This window comes from Sceloporus undulatus, chromosome 4 (genome assembly GCF_019175285.1).
Source record: "Sceloporus undulatus isolate JIND9_A2432 ecotype Alabama chromosome 4, SceUnd_v1.1, whole genome shotgun sequence".
Lineage (NCBI taxonomy): Eukaryota > Metazoa > Chordata > Lepidosauria > Squamata > Phrynosomatidae > Sceloporus > Sceloporus undulatus.
In genome coordinates, this window is record NC_056525.1 from 168,490,627 (window position 1) to 168,508,627 (window position 18,001).

The 18,001-nt window shown below is 43.4% G+C and overlaps 1 protein-coding gene across 4 annotated transcripts in view; it reads right to left on the bottom strand.

The window, feature by feature from the left end:
• Positions 1–16,294, bottom strand: part of RREB1 (ras responsive element binding protein 1) — a 170,320-nt gene extending 154,026 nt beyond the window's left edge. For 2 of the 4 annotated variants that reach the window (XM_042464655.1, XM_042464650.1), the window contains exons 1-2: positions 14,924–15,374; positions 9,222–9,265 (exon numbers count right to left, since the gene is read on the bottom strand). The gene's annotated coding sequence lies outside the window, so the exon portion shown is untranslated. Of the gene's footprint in view, positions 1–9,221; positions 9,266–14,923; positions 15,377–16,113 lie in introns of those variants that run through there. The other 2 variants (XM_042464651.1, XM_042464654.1) reach the window with 2 other exon arrangements.
• Positions 16,295–18,001: the final 1,707 nt, after the last annotated feature.

Sequence of the window (18,001 nt, forward strand, 5' to 3'; positions counted from 1 at the left end):
CAACAAAAACTACATATTAAGATCTCATACCAACTGTTGTGTTGCTTTCCCTTTTTAAAGGCACTTCCCAGAATACTGGCAGGGGTGAGGAAGGCAGCGAGCAGAAGTCACAGCACATGACACATGCACATGGCAGGCTTATTAAAGGGCAAGGGCATATTTTGTGAACTGACACAGCAAAATTCCCTATGTGAATGCAGAACAGCAGCCTGCCCTCAGCAAAGAGTGTTTACCCAAACATGAATCCTTGGCTTCAGTGAGATGCTACATTCCTTGCCTAGGATGAACAGATGTAAAAGACAACTAAGTTCTGATGCCCAGGACTAGGTTCTGAGAGGGGCAAGAAAAACTGTGCTACTGACGTTGCTTCAGCCACATAGGGAACAAAGGATCTACCAGAACCTGGTCCTCCTTTGTCTAGAAATACTCTTCACACTACACAATTGTAGCACTATGATTCCATTTTTAACTGCCCTGGTTCCATCAGAGAGAGCACTGGAGAAATAGGCTGCTCAAAGTTGGCAGATTTTTACTTCCTTTCCTCGCCACTACTGCACAACTCTGGAAAAGTCCTATATACCCAGGGTGACCAGATGTCATAACTGCAAAGGAGAACAAGGCATGCAAAATGTGCATTCGAGAAAAACAAAGGACATTGCAAAATAAAAGTTAAAACATTTATATAAATATAAATTCATGCATCTTAGTCATGCTCAAAATGGAGGGCATTCTGCAATTCCTCCTGGACAGAAGGCTGAAATGTAGGGCACCTCCTGGAAAAGGAGGACATCTGGTCACCCTATATATATGTATCACTTCAGCTGCCACGACAACATCCTATGGCACCATGGAACTTGTAGTTTGGTGAACCACTAGACCTCTCTGGCCGAGAATTCTAAGCACCCTCCTAAACTGCAAATCCCAGAATTCCATGGCAGGTATAGTAAAATACAGTACTATAATTGTGTAGCACGATCTTGTTGAACCCTCATCTCTAGCAGGCCTTTATTGTTTGTTGTTGTGTACTTTTTAAGTTGTTTCCAACTTACGCCGACCCTAAGGCAAACCTATCATGAGGTTTTCTTGGCAAGATTTATTCAGAGGTAGTTTGTCATTGCCTTCCCGTAAGGCTGAGTGAGCATGCCTTGCCCAAGGTCACCCGGTGGGTTTCATGGCCAAGCAGGGAATCAAACCCTGATCTCTAGAGTAACAGTCCAACATTCAAACCACTATGCCACATCAGGCCACTCCCTATTAGGCCTTGCCAATGGTCAGGTATGATGGAAGTGGTACTTCATAAAACAGAACAATGATTCTCAACCCTGGGCCTTCCACATGTTCTCAACTTCTACTATAAGAATCCTTGACTGGGCTGGGTGGGACTTCTATATCTAAAAGTCTAAAACATCTTGAGGCCCGAAGACTGGAAACCACTAACCTAGAACAATAATTCTCAAACTTTTGTCCTCCATGTGTTTTGGATTTCACCTCCCAGAACTTGTGACCATTGTTCAAACTGGCTCAGGCTTCTGGGAGTTGAAGTCCCAATACCTGAGAGAAAGGTTTGAGAATCACTACCCTAGAAAACACACATCTTTCTGTTGCAACAAACTACATGAGAAGCTTGTGAGCTGAGAGGCAATATATAAATACTTTAAATGAATGTTCTAAAGGAAGTCAGAGGGTGGGTAGAACTGTACCACTTTTAAAAACTCAAGAACATTACATTTCTGAATACTGGCTTCTGAATAAGACACCTCAAGTTAAAAACCAAACCCTATTAATCTCTTGAAAATAGTAATTGAAATAGAACTGTCAGTGCTAATTCTTTGGCAGCCCAAGGGCAGACGAAGACAATAAAGAAGAGCAAGGCTGCAGATGCCCAAAGGCCCCAGAGGAATGCCTCAAGTAGCCAAATGTTATAATAAGAGGTTATCCCACTAATCCTTCCACAGCAGTCCAATACTACAGTCTACAAAAACTATCCCCTTTGCAACAACCAACATCCTGCATTGATCCAAGTGAGTACAAACAAGACCAGACATAATTTGGAGAGGGGGTGAAACAGGAGGAACAGCTTAGACATTCCCTAGCAACCAACAGCAAACTCTGAGGATGCCTGGTATCATTTTTTTAGTTAAATGTTAAATCAAGACCCCATTCAAAACATACAAGACATCCTCCTAAATGCAATCTTATCTACAGAGTGTTTGTGGATGCAAAGGAACTGAACACAGAAAGGCTATAAACAAAACAAAAAATTATTATATGCCTAAAATTCTCCACAGTAATCACATACTTTAAAAAGAAAGTCCAATATCATTTAAACCACAACCACTCCTTAAACGAGTGAAAAACAACAATGAGTCCCAGGGCACCTGAAAGGGCACCATGGTATAATACATTATACCATGAGCTTTTGTGGACTGTAGCCCACTTCATCAAATGTAATGTAAAGGAATGGCAATTGTAGTTCTACGTCAGTGGTTCCCAAACTTTGGTCCACCAGTTGTTTTGGACTCCATCTCCCAAAATTCGTGACTGTTGACCAAGCTGGCTGGGACTTCTGGGAGTTGAAGTCCAAAAAACCTGGAGGACCAGGGTTTGGGAATCACTGTTCTAAGTTAACATGTTTGTCAATTAATTCCCAGGAAACAAAGTTTCTATTACATGAAGATGTTATTTTTCTATACTGAATTGTTAGGATCTTCATTCCTGCTTTTGGATTGATTATTTCCCCTTCTCAACGATAACGGAGTCATGAAATGACAGCTGCCCAAATTAGTTCATCTTCCAGTGCCAAAGAACAAGTTGGGGAGCCAGCCCATTCTTAGGATACCATGTCCACTGTTTTCAGCGTTAGCACTACCCTGCAGTAACTACAGAGATGGCAGTAGGAGGGGAAAGGCCACGTGTACAGCATGCATGAAGACAATATAACTTTAGAGAAATAGGCTGCCCAAGCTGGTAGATTTTGTCTGCTTTTTCTCACCACCAGAACACAAGCTTGGAAAAAGTGCAACTACTGGCACAATGCACATAATGATACCAGCTCACAGGTTTCAAAAACACCGATCTGGAAAGCACAGTATTTGATACCAAAAAGTATCTTCCTTGAGGTTTCAAAGTACTTTGCAAAAGTTTTTTTCTTAGTAATTACTACCCTGTAAGGTAAACCAATACTCCTAACCTGTGATTTCATTAAGATACTGAAATCAAGCATCACTCATTAACAGGGTTGCCAGGTTATGACTATCCCAGGACCAAAAACTAAGAAAAAGGGATTTGTGATGTCAAGCATCAAATGCAGATGCACAAAGTATGCTGTTCAAATAAAAAATACCACAAATAACAGTATAACAAATGACAAAAACACATATACACCAATCTCAAGACAGTTCTCTTGCCCTAAGAATCCTTCCCCTTGCCTACAAACTGGGGATCAGGGGCCTGGCTTCCATCAACCTTTCTGATTAATCCAGTGCTGAAGTAAGCATTGCCTGAGCACCTAGCCATGATTGAGCAATTGGAAGCATCTCATAAGGAACTGCGTTCTTCTAGTGTAGGCTTTGCCTTTCAGTTTGGCAGTACAGTAATCTGAATTAAGAAAAGAGCAGAAAAGAGTACACACACTCACAGGATGCTCCTGTTTGACATACCATGGTTAAACAAACCGTGGGAGGAACAAGTATTTCACAGTAGAACACCTGCTTTGCATGTAGAAGGTCCCAGAATCAATTACTGGCAACATCAGTTAGAACCAATGTTCAGCCACAAAATAGATCTCTTTCAAGGACGGCAAGAGACAGAACAGATGATACTGAGCTAGATAAATAGTTCACTATTTCTAAGGCAGCTCCCTATAGGCCTTTGTGATGTGACATATGGACGAAGGGTCAGAGTCTGTGCTTAAGCTGAAAAGTCCTCAGTTCAACTCTCAGCTTCTTCACTTAACTGCAATATTATAGTGTTCTCATTATTATTACAGTACTAACTTGATGCATATAAAAAACAAGGAGTTAAGTAGGACAGTCTACATTTAAGACATAAAGGGCTTGTCCATTGCTCTCTTAGCAAAGTGTTCCCTGAGGGAAGGATCATTTTTATTCAAACCCTTTAAAATAAATATCAACATGCAACCTCACTTGCAAGGGAAGAAAGAAGGTGCAGATAATACAGTGCAAGTCTAGTAGTTCCTAATTTTAAGCAGCAGCCATATGGTTTTTTTTCCAGGTACCGTAAGACACATGTTTTTGTTTTTCCAGATAATTGTGATCACCCTAGTAGCCATATGTTACGGCAAATAAAGAGATCACAATTCTCTGGAAAAACAAAAACATATATTGTAGAACCTTAAAAAATGATGTAGGTTTCTCATGTACTATTTAGAGAGAGCTAACTCTAGCTTTTTGTCAGCTCATTCATTAAGCTCATTCTGCCAAATGAGCATTTGACCCTCACACTCATTCTACATCACAATAGACAAGGCCAAACTATTACTGTTAAAACCAAAATAATAGCAAAGTCACTCCTACTTTACATAGCTACCCTACTGCAAACTGCAGCAATTAAATAATCTTCACTCACAATCATCTCAATGGCTTGTCAAAGTTTGGGAGGGGGGGGGGAATCCTGAAAGAACTACCAAACTAATAGCATAATACTAAACATTTAAAATGAATACTATGACTGCAAAGTGTCCAGGACTTGGTTCTACTATACAAGTACAGATGCCTAGGATGAAGATACAAAATAAAATTTGTTGCTGTTGTGTGTCTTCAAGTTGTTTCTGACTCTAAGGTGAACGTATCATGGGGTTTCTTTGCACCGTTTTGTTCAGATGGAGTTTGCCATTGCCTTCCTCTGAGGCTAAGATTGAAACTTGCTTAAGACCACTCAATGGGTTTCTCTAGCCAACCAAGGATTATTCTGTTTCCTAGAATTCTGGCCTGGGACTCCAACCACTATACCCATGCTACCCTTGAAACCCCCCTTTACATCTATATATGGTTGTCACACCCTCTCTTCTCAACGTACAAATGTTCTCAATGAATAAAAATATTTTGTTTATTTAGTGTGTGCATTTTCATTCACACATTCATGTATATTCATATTTTAACATTTTATAAGGAAATAACATAATTCAAATTAGAACAGTTTTATTTAAGTAAATTCAATATTTAACTTAACTTATGTGTAAATTTTACACATAAAAATGTTGGAGAACAGGAGGAGGGAGGGGGTATCATGGCGTCCAAGTCCTGCACCCTCCCTTGAACAACTCTCAAATTCCCCTGGATGTCCTGCCCCACCCTTTGAGAACCACTGCACTACACCACATTGGCTCTCAGAGAATAAAATGTGCCATGTGCCTTCAAGTCACCTGTTGACCTATGGAGAACCCATGAATTTCATAGGGTTTTTTTTAAGGGTAGTAAGGGCCTGTACAGACAGGCCAAAATAAAGCTGCTTTGGGTCACTTTGGAGGTATACTGTTTAAATAACACACGCATCTTATCTTAAGAGGCCAGAAGCTGTGCCAAAGCTGTGCTCCAGTCCTAAGGACTGGAGTGTGGCTTTCACGTGGCTTCTGACCTTTAAAGAGGCATGTGTCATTTAAACAGCATACCTCCAAAGTGACCCGAAGTAGCTTTATTTTGGCCTGTCTTTACAGGCTCTAATATTCAGAGATGGTTATCCTTCCTCTGAAATAGCCCACAGCACCTGATATTCGCTGGTGGTCTCCCACCACAGTACTAACCAGGGATGACCCTGCTTAGCGTCCAAGATCAGATGGGATCTGGTGCCTTTAGGGTATTGCTAAAAACCATCTTCTCTCCTTTGGGAATCATAAAAGAGCTTATATTGCTTTATTTCCCCAAGGATTTGTTTGCAAGACCAATGATCCTGTGGCAGCAAATAATAAAAAGCCTGGCATTGGTCTTCAAAATCCACTTTGGATGTCATACTAGGAGAATCTAGAGCTTTCTTCCAGCAATATATTAGGTGATGCAGGATCCTGCATAGAAAAATTGGGCAATAAATTTGGTAGTCTTTAAGAAAACACTGAACTCTTGTCTTTAAAGTAGGCATATCACTCCCACAAAAACAAAAACAAAAAAGAGAAATGTCATGCAGATGCCAATTTAAAGCAACAGCAAGGAACAACATAAAAAAAAATCCTGCAAAGCAATCATCCTTCTTTTGAATACTTAAACATAACACTGCTTGTGGGTTGGGAATGGGGATTCAAGTGCTCTTTTCCCCTCCCTGTTGATAGTACCCCTAAGTAAGTCTGCAGGTGAATCCTCCTTAAAGTATTTGGCTGCCCTGTATGGGAGGCCTTCAAATTCCCTCAGCATTACTTACTTGAATCACATTGAATAAACAGTCTCCACCCATCACCTACTTCTTTTGTCTATAGCAGCTATTCAGAGAGAGCTACCTTTATTGACTGCAAGGTAGGTTAGCATGAAAAACTGGAGAGGTCGTTGGTACAAGCTGCACTAGAAAAACAGACATCCTGCTGGAGGCAACCAAATCCACAGGCAACCCAACTATGATAGGGTTTCATCTTTGATTCACTACACTGGCCATGAAAACATTCCCATGGTCCAACTAGCAAGCCTACCTTTACAAGTTGGCTTATATGCACCCATTTCCCAGTAAGGAAGTGCCTTTTGCAAACGGCACAATAAAAAAAATATTTTTGCAACTTTCATGGTAGAATAATCACTGTGGGGACAAACCTCCAATGAAAGTTAAGAATGTTTCAATAGGATTCAGAAGAATATATTTTTGATAAGATAGTGCCAAGTGGAAAGCTTAATGCAAGAATAAAGCCAGAATGCCTTCATTTGACAATTTCTGCCACAACAGCTGTTGCCATCTTCAATAATACATGGATCCACTTTTAAACCATTGCCTGTTTAATATCAGAAACTGAAATACAATTGAAGGTGGCAACTTTCTGAAGATAAATTTCCATTGTAATAGGTATAATAGCAATAGAAAGTACAGTGGTACCCCGGGTTACGAAATTAATTCGTTCCGCCGCCGCTTTCGTAACCCGAAATACTTCGCAAGCCGAAAAACCCATAGGCGCTAATGGGGAAAAGCCGCGATTTCGTGTGAAATAGCGCCGAAAAGCACCAAAAAATTTTTCGTAACCCGAAAAAAACCTTCGTAACCCAGAACAGTTTTTTTAAATGGATTTTTTTCGTAACCCGGAAATTTTGTAAGGCGGCGCATTCGTATCCCGGGGTACCACTGTACATTTCTATACCGCTTATCAGTGCACGTAAGCGGTTTACAGTTTGTAAGCTAATTGCCCCCAACAAGCTAGGTACTCATTTTAGCCACCTCTGAAGGATGCAAACCTGAATTGAGCTTGAGCCCTTGGCTGGTATTGAACTCGCAACCTTGCAGTTTGAGAGTAAGAGGCTGTAGTACAGGCATTTAACCATCTTCTAAGACAGGGGTAGGCAATCTTTTTGAGCCGGGGGCCAGGTTGCTGTCCCTCAGACAACTGGGGGGCCGAACAAAAAAAAAAAATACTGTAATTAAATAATTTATAAAAAATATTAAATATATAAATAAACCAGGACAAATGTAGGACAAAATTTTCTAATAGAAGACACTTTTTTTTAAAAAAATGGAGGACACGTGAAAAAATTTGCTGATTTTTTAAAAATGTTAATATAAATACATGTTTCTGAGGCTTCTATAGACAATTGCTCCCCAAAGGCCCCGGCGGCAATCGGCGGCAGGACCGGGCTGGGGCCGGTCCCAAGGCCTCGCCGGGCCGCAGGTTGCCTACCCCTGTTCTAAGACTTTGGCCACATTAAGACTCCTTTCATTTTTAGTGTTCGTTATTCCAAAGCTAAAAATGTTCCATCATGCAGAACTGATGTCCTTTGTTACAGAACCCCAAGATTCAAAACATAGCTACCCAGGGTTTAGTTATGGCCAGTCATGCATACTCATAACCAATGGCCATGCTGACCAGGAGATTCTGGTAGTTCTTGTTCAATAAAATTAACTCTTCCAACCTTTTCAGATACCCAAAGCAGCACTGTTTCAGCATGTTCCTCATTTCATACAAATGGGTCAAGCACACCAAGTGCAAGCCTACTTATTTCTCTGACACAAGAGGCTAATCTTTCCAAATTCCAGCCGTTCTTTCATATCCTACAGAACAGCACTCCCTCATGCTCTACCTCCACAGAGATGTTTTCAGTATGAACCAAGAACCAATAGAAGATTTTGAAGTTCCCTAAAATCCCACAGTGAAAGTCACCACAGTATGATATCAAATACATCACTCTTACCAGGACTCTGGTGATTGCCCTATGAAAATAAATGCCACACTCTTAACCAGAAAACAACAGTGCCAAGAAATCCACCAAAAATCAACATGACAATGGTCAATAGTAGCCAAAGTAATGCAGTTGGTAGAACACAGGTTTTAGACACAGAAAATCCATATTATAACCTTTACAGCTACGATGCTAATTGATTTCAGATGTGCCAATGTCTCTCAGCCCAAACTACCTCAACATGAATATTTGTGAAGCTAACATGATGCTCAGAGCATGGACAAAATACAAAAACAACAAATAATATACAAGCAGAGAACCTATTTTTCCTCTGTTCAATCTAAGCCTCACTTAATGTAATAATAATTCCACTTAAAATTATCCATAGACAACAGTAACTTTTAAAAAGTGAAAATCCCAGTGCAGCCAACATTTCAGATATGATATCAGAAGTATCCTAACCTTAATGCGCATATGCCTTTGCAATATCTTAATACAGAGACTTTACATGTTTGGCAACTCTTTTTTTTTTAAATAAAATTTTATTAGGTTAAAAACACAACACAATCACAAAAACTGTTTTAAATCTTCATTATATGTTTTAGTTTTAATTTTTCTTGCCACTGCCATGAGGACTAGATATAGAAGGTTTCTGAAACGACTATATGTATGATAGCTTACAGACACCACTGAAAACTAACAACACACAGCTTCCTAATATAGCACTAGAATGTCTAAGGTAGGCCACAGTTCTGAACCACTCTATACTTTCTACACTTTACCTGTCAGTTAGATTGTGCCATTTCTTTCACTCCTTTTTGACTTACTCAAGATGCTTCTCATCAAGATTACAAATAAAATATAAGGGAGCAGGGTGAATAAAAAACATAACACAGTTCCTACCTCTTTCTATGCTTTTGGTTGTTCTTCAAAAATGCACTTTATATCTGTAAAGGAAGAAAGATAATATACATTCATGTGAGAGGCTGTGAAAAAATAGGTGAATCAATTGTATATGATTCCTTATTTGAAAACTGAACATTGACAGAACTTGGAAAAGTTACTTCCTTGTATTGCAACTCTCAGAATACCAATGATGACCCTAATTGGAGGATTCTTTCAGCTTTATTCCAAAAGGTAAACTTTCCAATATATAATAATTCCCTTGGTAGAATACCATCATTCATCCAATGCAAAAGAACTTGAGGCAGAAGGCAAAACTGTTGAGAATGTCAGTGGAGGTACACATCATGATTCTAAGAGCACTCTAACATTCTTTGTGCCCTACACAAATCTTACTGCTGTTTGAATGAAAAACATTACATTCCACCTGTGTTTGAACTCACTACATTAGCCAGTCCTGGAGGGGGTCAAGGGAGAGAAAAACAAACATTAAGGAATTTCTCCATTAAAGATATCTGATCTTTAAATGTGATGTAAGGCATCTATAAATGCTAAACTGGAGACAAGCATATTCTTAACATATTTCCTGATGGGTTGTCACTATTAATCTAAACATATATTTATAAGGAAGGGTATTCTACTGGTTTATATGGAAATCATCTCTAAATCTTGTTTTTAGGAGCAATGAGTAAATCTCAGTGAGCTCAACTGAACTTAGGTTTACAGGACTGCAGCCCAAGGCACCTGTTCCTACTACACTTGCTGTAAAAGTCCACTGAACTCAGAATTACTTATTTCCAAGTAAACACTGAAATTATTAGGATCAGAGTGTCATTAGTACTCTGAATATATATTGCTTTATAAAAATATAGATTGAAACAATGTGTTGTGTCATTATTTTCAAGAAATTCAGCTACAGGAGTTTATTCACACTAAAAATTCCTAATCGTATTTCCAAATATAGAACTTTAAGTACTTGTGTTTTGTCTGATCTGAAAGTTAGAGATGTCCAACTTTTAATTAAGAACAAATGTAATTTCATTTTATTTACACAAGGAAGGGAACAAGAGAATGAATCCCTGATAGATGCACTTGGGTTAATTTTAGCATCCTTCTGTTTAGCTGCTTAGCAACACTTATCCTATGACCTTCTACACACCACCTACTTTCGCAAGGGATAACAAGTACAACCTCAGAGATCCAGCAATGATAGCCAGTCTTGACTAGCTATGCAAGACTGCCTAAAATCAGCTACTGGAGGAAGAAAAAAAATGCAAACACATGTTTCTCTCATAAAACAACTTCATTAATAAGAAAAGAGGGGTGGGGGATATAATCTAAATATAGGGTCATCTCAGGAGTAAAATGATGGAAATCCATAAAACATGGGGGGAATTAAAAAAAAACACATCTGCCTTTAGGCCAAAACAGATTAACCAAAGTCCCTAGTAACATATTAAAAATTCCCAGTTTTCACATCTGAGGTTTTATTTCAACAGGCTCTTGACCCTCAAAAACCAAAACTAGGTTCACCATCTGATGTAGAGATGCAGGGATGGATGCACCACCTGTATTATATGATTAAGAAAAGCCTAACTGTACTTAGGTCCATCCATATGCAGCCTGTTTCATTTTCACAGATTCCTTAACATTAATACAAGGTGTGCCTGAATCTGAAAACTTGGCATTAAAACAAAATTATAAAAGTAAAAAAGTAAAAAACTACATTTTAATAAAAGGCCACACTTAAGTCTTTAATAACTTTAAAGATTATTAAAAACTACAAGTAACTGAAATGGAGCACATTACATTTCTAAGCACAGATAGCCCCAAACCTATACTTTTAGTGCCGATTAAAAATGTTACATTTGTATGTGGTTGTGATTGGTGTGAGACAGAAAGTACACATCTACAAAGACATCAGCTTCTGGTCAATTGCCCTGAAACAAGTAAAACCATTAGGTGTGTCTTAAGTGAAGGATGAAAAGAAGTGTTGTGGTAACTTGATTGATTGGATGATGGAGCCATGCTGTTTCTGAGTTTCTAACACACAATGGGGTCTATTCTCCAAGGGATGTACATAACACCAGTTGATGCTAATGGGCATTATGCAGACACATCAAGAGAAGACTATACCTCTAAGCCTTCAAAGGGAAAAAATAAAACCCTAAAACAAATATGGCTGGTGTGATCATGAGTCACTGGGTACATCCCTCTCTCCTGCATGTGTGCTTACAAGCAGCATTAGGCTCTGGAAAGAGAGAGCTGGCAAGTTTTGTTAACCCTTCTTGAACCAGAGGACATCTACTGCCATCAACTACTAATCTGGCAGATCAAGCACTCTTAACAGACCAACTTCATTGTTACTGGCATTATTGGTAAGGCAGGGAAATCAGTTGTCTCGCTTACTCCAGTTCACACAAACGTATTTTTCTTTTCCTCCATCAATGGGCTGACAAGCAACTGTGGTAACCACAACTGATCTGGTCTACAAGATAAGGCACACATGCAAAGCACTGAGACTTAAATGCTCTTTCCTTGCCTAGAATTCAACTAACTGCCTTTTCAGGATAAATTACACTAGGCATGGGTCTCCCATATGGCAAAGATACAGTGGGGCCCTTAGTATCTGCTGGAGCTTGATTCCAGGACCCAATATACGTGGATGCTCAAGTCCGAATAAATACAGTGGTGTCCCTTATATAAAATGGCAAAATTAAGGTTTGTTTTTTGGAATTTATATATTTTTAAAAAATATTTGCAAGTTGTGGATGGCTGAACCCAGGGATAAAGAACCCATGCATACAGAGGGCCAACTGTATCTGCTTCAGATTCCTTCCCTATATACACACAAAAAAGAGAAACCCCAAAAGGCCGGTTGTCTCATCCCAACAATTTAGCACTGAGAGGTGCAACCTGACAGGCAAGTACAGTGGTTGAAGACTAGCAGCTTCTGTGAACACTTTTAACAACTCACAAACTGATATTACAATGACAGACTTTTTTTAAAGCCTGACATCCTGTAACCATCTACAGTGGGCTCCTGGTATCCACTGGAATTGGTTCCAGGACCCCCTGTGGATACCAAAATCCATGGATGCTCAAGTCACATTAAATACAAAGATGTAAAATGGTATCCCATATATATATGGCAAAAATCATGATTTGCTTTTTAGAATTTATAGATTTTTTAAAAATATATTTTCAAGACGTGGATGACTGAATCTGTGGATAAATAATCCGTAGATTTGGAGGGCCGGCTCTATTTTAAAAAGGAGATAAAAGTACACCAGCATGGTACAGTAGTTTGAGCACTGGACTATGACTCTGGAGATCTGGATTAAAATCTCCACTCAACCATGGAAACCCACCGGGTGACCTTAGGCAAGTTGCAAACTCTCAGCCTCAGGGGATGGCAATGGCAAACCCCCTTTTACGAAACTTGCCAAGAAAACCCCACGGCAGGTTGGCCTTAGGGTTGCTGTAAGTCGGACAGGACTTGAAGACACACAACAACACCTCATCTTCTCTCTACCCCCACCCTAACGCCACCCCAACCCCTGGAAGTGTGAGGAGGGCGACTATCCCTCCTGCGGCTTGCTCTGAAGCCGTGTTGGGTTTCCTCAAGGAACGCAAACTGCTCATCCGGATCTCATCTCTCTCTCTGTTTCTTTCTCTCTCTCTTTTTCTCTGGCTCTATCTCCTGGCGAAGCAGTTAAGGAGCAACAGAGGGCAAATCTGCTGAGCTAGGAGAAAAGGCTGGCCCTCCCTTTTTATAACCTATCAAGGATGCATTTTGCAAAGAGAGGGAGAGAGATAGGATAACCAAGAGGTAGGGTGGCTGGGAGTGGGAGGAGAGCAAGCAAGAGAAGAGAAAGAGAGATGATGGGGGGTGGAAAGAGAAACAGAAAAAGAGAGAGAGAGAGAGAGGAAGAAAGTAAAGGTCTAAGCAAACTTATCAACTGACATGACAAAGTTCAATCCACCTCCACCATCAACAGGCTGTTCCAGCTCCTCCCTGCAGAGAGAAAGACACACACTAAACTTTTTCAGCATCCTCTCTGCCTGTCTTTAACTCTGCCCAGCAACGAGATGCGTGTTGCCTGTTGCACAACTGTGGAGGGAGGAGGGAGGAGGGTGATGGAGGAACCAGTCAGCAACCACACTTTTTTTTCTCCTTCCTCCAACCCTTTTACTCTTCTCCTCCTCCTCCCTCCACAAAGTTAAGTGAAGGAAGCAGCAACACTTTCCTCCTTTCTTCCTGGCCCCAGCCTCCATCATTTTTCCAATTCTGGAAAAGTTTGCTCAAGTTGCATCCAGCGGCCTTGGGTCCTTCTTTGTGTGCATCAGAGACACACAAACAAACTCCATGTTGTTGCTTTGCATCCAAAGGCTTGGAAAGGGGAGGGAAGAGGAGCTGAAAAAAAGGAAGGACCCAAAGGATGATGGCTTGTTTTCCAAGAAGAGGAACAACTTCATCATCCCTTCGCTTACTTGTAGGAGAAGTTATATGGAGGGAGGCAGAGCAATCTGCCCCTGGAAGAAGGGCAGGAGGAGAAGAGGAAAACCCTTTCCTCGCCTCTTAGCAACGATTAAGGTCGCAGTTTCCTAAGAGACGAGTCTCGACTAGTCGAGAGCAACAGGGAGGGAAGGAAGGAAGAGGCCAGGGAGGAGGGTTTGGCAAGAAGTTGGATGGAGCAAGATGGGGAGGGTGGCAAACCTCCTCTGCACAAACCTGGCCAAGAAACCTCCAGGAAAAGGTGGCCATATGTCAGGCACACCTGAAGGCACACAACTGCCACCATCATCCCCTGGTTGGGAAAGGAGGCAAGTAGGAAGCGCTGGACCAGCCAAGCTAGGATGGGCTCCAAAAGTCTCCCTGGAAAAAGGAGGAAGGAAAGGAAAGGAAACTGTCTCCCACTTTGGCCCAGACCCTTGTGACCCAGAGTGTGGGTGCCTTTCCTTGTGCAAGCCACAACACATACACATACATACACACAGATGTGCCCGACACACCACAAGGGAGGAATCTGGGGGTCCCAGAGCCTGGCACCCAGGACCCACCACCTTTCCTAAAACGACACAGTTTGAAAGGGCCCCCAAAGTTATCCAGATGGAGTTTTGGCACCTTTACGCAGCAGGGCCAGGGAAAGGGAAGCCGGAGGGAGAGAAGGCAGGCATGGACTTGGAAAGGATCCCCCTTCCTTCCTTCCTTCCCTTTCCCTCCTTCTTTCCTTCCTTCCTTCACTCTTTCCTCGCCTCTTTATCCCCCTTTTTCCTTCCTTCTTTTGTTTTTCTTTCCTTCCTTCTTCCTTTCCAACTTTCTTTCCTTCCCTCCCTTTTCTTTCTTTCCCTCTTCCCTTCTTCTCTTGTTCTCTCACTTTCTTTCCTTCCCTCCCTCCTTCCTTCTCTTTCCTTCCCTCTTTTCCCCTTCTTCCTTCCCTCTCTCCCACTTTCTTTTCTTCCTTCCTTCCTTCTCTTTCCCTTCTTTCCCCCCTCCCTCTCTCTTTCCTTCCTTCCTTCCCTTCCAAGGAGGGCTGGGGAAGCAAAGGAGGACAAGAAGTACCAAAAGTGCAGAGAGCAAAAACAAGAGAGAGGGAGGGGGGAATAGGCGGAAAAAGTTTGCAGATGCCCAACAACAGCAGCAACTTCCCCCCCCCCTCAAACGGGTCGGTGGTTCCTCCCTGCCCCGGCTCCTCTACCTTGAGTAAGCGGTTCCACTTCGGCTTCAAAGGGGGGGAAGACTAGGAGCCAGGCCATGTCCTCCTCAGTGGCCCTCCATCTCCTCCATCCCAAGCCCTGCTCCTCCTCCTCCAAGGAGGCCAAAGAGAAAAGTGGAGGAAGGAGGAGGAAAGAGAAGAGAAGAGCCAGCAGCAGCAGCAAGTGGGATGTACTTGAGGAAGCGCCCAGGCCAATTGGGTTAAAAGATGCTGCTGCTGCTGCTGCTACTCCTCTTAGGCCCATCCGAAGCGCTGGTTAAAAATAAACTTTGCTGTAGGAGGGAGGCAGGGAGAGATGATCTGGATGAATTCCTCAGCTCAGACACGGTTTAATATGGAGGAGCATCAGGTCCTCCTGCTGCTGCCTCCAGGTCCCTGGGCTGCTCCTGCTCCAAGGGCTGCTGGGTTGGTACAGCTGGCAACTGGGGGAAAGGAGGAGGAAAAAGTTTGAGGGAGAGAGAAAAAGAAGGGAGGCAGGCAGGGAGGGAGGAGAGAAGGAAGGAAAAGGGAAAGAAGGGAAAGAAGGGAGGGAGGGAAAAGTCGAAGGGAAAGAGAGGAGAGAAGGAAGGAAGGAAAGATGGGGAAAGGTGAAGGGAAAGAGAAAGGAGGAGAGAAAGAAAGAGAAGGATGGAAAGGAGGGAGGAAGGAAAAAGTTGAAGGGAAAGAGGGAACGATGGCGAGACAGAAGGAGAGAAGGAAGGGAAAAAGAAAGAAGGATGGAAAGGAGGGAGCAAGGGAAAGAGAGAAAGAAGGGATGGAGAGGAGGAAGGAAGGAAAGAAGGAAAAAGTTGAAGGTTAAGAAAGAAGGGAGGGAGGGGAGGGAGGGAAAAGTTCAAGGGAAAGAGAGAAAGAAGGAGAGGGGAGTCTGCACCAACCTTTCAGCAGCAACAGCATCCTCCTCTCCGGCCAACTTTCCCCAACTTCCCTCCCTCCCTCTTCCTCCCAGAAGCAGAGAGCCCTGCTGCTGCTGCTGCCACTCCTGGGGAGGACCTTTCCTTCTTCTCCCTCCTTCCTCCTCTTCCTTAAAGCCTTCCACGCCAAACCATTCTCTCCTTTCCTCCCTCCTCCTAAAAATTTTTAAAAAAAAAAAAGGGTTTTCTCTGACGGACCCCCAGGGGGGGAAAGGGGGGGGGGGGGGGTAAAAAGTTGTTTCTCCGTCCCCTGGTACTTACTCCTGCGTTGCTCTGGGCTGAGCAGCCAAGGTCCATCCATGAGAGGAGGATGAGGAGGATGGCAATGTGCGTCTCTCTCTGCAGGGAAGAAGGGGGTCTCCAAAAGGGAGAGGAGGAGGGAGAAGAAGGGGAAGAGATGCACGGAAAGAGCAGAGAGAGAGGAGGAAAGTTTGTCCCGGAGGAGGAGGAGGAGGAGGAGGAGCAGCAGCAGAAGGGGGGGGGGGAATAGTAGGAACCCAATTCAAAATGGCGTTTGGATGGATGTGCAAAGTTCATCAACTCCCCCAGAAGTTCCCTGCCCAGAAGAGGAGGAGGAGGAGAAGGGGTCCAGTGTGGCTTCCACTTGGCTCCCTCCTCCCTCCCTCCCTCCCTCTGTCTCCCAAACCCCCCGCCTCCCCTTTTCTCCGACCCCCCTCCTCCCCCCCGAAGGCCGGGCGTCACGTGGGGAAGGGATGCGGGGCTGGGGGCTGGGAGGGGCAGCGCCTCCCGAGTCCACTCCCCTCACTCCATCACCAGCCACGCAGAGCACGGAGGGCAGCCTCTCCCCTCCTGCCCCCCCCGACCCCCCGCAGCAGCAGCACCAGCAGCATCCCTCCCGCCCTCCAGGCAAGGAAGGCGCCACCCTCGCCAGCAGCAGGCACCAAAAGTTCCCTTCTTCCTCCTCCTCCTCCTGCGGTCTTCCTTCTTGCTCTCTTCTTGCTCTTCTCTTTCTCCTCTGCCTCCCCTTCTTCCTCCTCTTCCCTCTCTTCTTCCCCCTCTTCTCCCTCCTCCTCTTCCTCCTATCACTCTTCTTCCTCCTCTCCTTTCTCCTCCTCACCATCTTCTTTCTCCTCTTCCTCTCCCTCCTCCTCCTCCTTATCTTCTCCCCCTCTTCTTCCACTCCTTCTGTTCTTCCTCTCCTTCTTCTCCTCCTCTTCTTCCTCTTTTCTTCTTCCTCCTCTCCTTCCTCCTCTTCTCCCTCCTCCATCTCCTCCTCTTCCTCCTCTTCTTCCCCCTCTTCTTCCACTCCTTCTGTTCTTCCTCCCTTTCTCCTCTTCATCCTCTTTTCTTCTTCCTCTCCTTCCTCTTCCTCTTCCTCTTCTCCTTCCTCCTTCTCCTCCTCCTCCCCTTCCTCCTCTTCTTCCCCCTCTTCTTCCTCTCCTTCTGTTCTTCCTCCCCCCTTATCTTCCTCTTCTTCCTCTTCTTTCCCAATTGCTCCAAGCCAGTGCATAACCACCTCCTCCTTTGACCAGACTTTTTCTGTCTGTGTCTCAGGCTGCATCCACACTGCAGCAACAATCCACTTTGACCCCACTTTAGCTGCCCAGCATTCTTGGATTCGTAGTTTGTGGTGGCACCAGAGCTCTCTTGAGAGAGAAGGCCTCCCAAAATGACAACCTTCAGAATGCCATGGCATGGAACCATGGGAGTTAAAGCAGTCTGGAAGTGGATTATTGGTGCAGTGCAGCCTGAAGACCTCAGTGTGCAAAAGTCTGAATTAGACCACAAACCCTCATTTCCCCCATATTGTATTATATTGGAATTAACCTTTTTTGTGAGGGGGACCTTCTGGCCAAGAAAACTCCCTGATAAGGGTCACGTTAGGGTGGCCATAAGTCACAAATGACTTGGAGGCAACCAACATTTAGGACAGAGAGAGAGAGAGGGAAGTTGCCAGACTAGAGAGTGGCTTGGTGGTCATGTACCATCTGGCTGCTTCTTGTGCTACTCCCCTCCATTACAAGAGGAAGCGATGCAGAGACAGAGAGGGACTGTGGTGTGTTAGTGACTGATAAAGGGATGCAGACGGCGCAGGAGCGTCTTTGAAGGCGGCCCTCGCTCCCTCTCTGTCTCTGGCAGCTGAGCGTCTTTGAAGGCGGCCCTCGCTCCCTCTCTGTCTCTGGCAGCT